The 920-nt window shown below is 42.0% G+C and overlaps 1 non-coding gene across 1 annotated transcript; it reads right to left on the reverse strand.

Moving 5' to 3' along the window:
• Positions 1-612: 612 nt before the first annotated feature.
• Positions 613-720, reverse strand: LOC112713510 (small nucleolar RNA R71). Its single transcript, XR_003158483.1, has one exon. It is a non-coding gene; the product is annotated as a small nucleolar RNA R71 (small nucleolar RNA).
• Positions 721-920: the final 200 nt, after the last annotated feature.

A 920-nucleotide genomic window follows, 5' to 3' on the forward strand; every position in this document is an offset into this window, starting at 1 on the left:
TGACACCTCAAGGAATCTCTATACTGTGACATAGAGGATTCCACATTTTCTTGTTCTCTTCTCTTTCTTATGAGCAGGAGCAAGGACAAAAGCATTCTTGTTGAGGCTGATCCTGAACCTGAAAGGACCTTAAAGCGAAAGCTAAGAGAAGCCAAGGCACAACTCTCTGTAGAGGACCTAACAGAAATCTTCAAAGAAGAAGAACCCATGGCAGCCGAAAACAACAACAATGCCAACAATGCAAGGAAGGTGCTGGGTGACTTTACTGCACCTACTCCCGACTTCTATGGGAGAAGCATCTCTATCCCTGCCATTGGAGCAAACAACTTTGAGCTTAAGCCTCAATTAGTTTCTCTAATGCAACAGAATTGCAAGTTCCATGGACTTCCATTGGAAGATCCTCATCAGTTTTTAGCTGAGTTCTTGCAAATCTGTGACACTGTCAAGACTAATGGGGTTGACCCTGAGGTCTACAAACTTATGCTATTCCCTTTTGCTGTAAGAGACAGAGCTAGAATATGGTTGGACTCACAACCTAAAGAAAGCCTGAACTCTTGGGAAAAGCTAGTCAATGCCTTCTTGGCAAAGTTCTTTCCACCTCAAAAATTGAGTAAGCTTAGAATGGAAGTCCAAACCTTCAGACAGAAGGAAGGAGAGTCCCTCTATGAAGCTTGGGAAAGATACAAACAATTAATCAGAAAGTGTCCCACTGATATGCTTTCTGAATGGAGCATCATTGGAATTTTCTATGATGGTCTCTCTAAACTATCCAAGATGTCTTTGGATAGCTCTGCTGGAGGATCTCTTCATCTGAAGAAGACGCCTACAGAAGCTCAAGAGCTGATTGAAATGGTTGCAAATAACCAATTCATGTACACTTCTGAAAGGAATTCTGTGAACAATGGGACCAATCAGAAAAA

Source organism: Arachis hypogaea, chromosome 9 (assembly GCF_003086295.3).
Source record: "Arachis hypogaea cultivar Tifrunner chromosome 9, arahy.Tifrunner.gnm2.J5K5, whole genome shotgun sequence".
Lineage (NCBI taxonomy): Eukaryota > Viridiplantae > Streptophyta > Magnoliopsida > Fabales > Fabaceae > Arachis > Arachis hypogaea.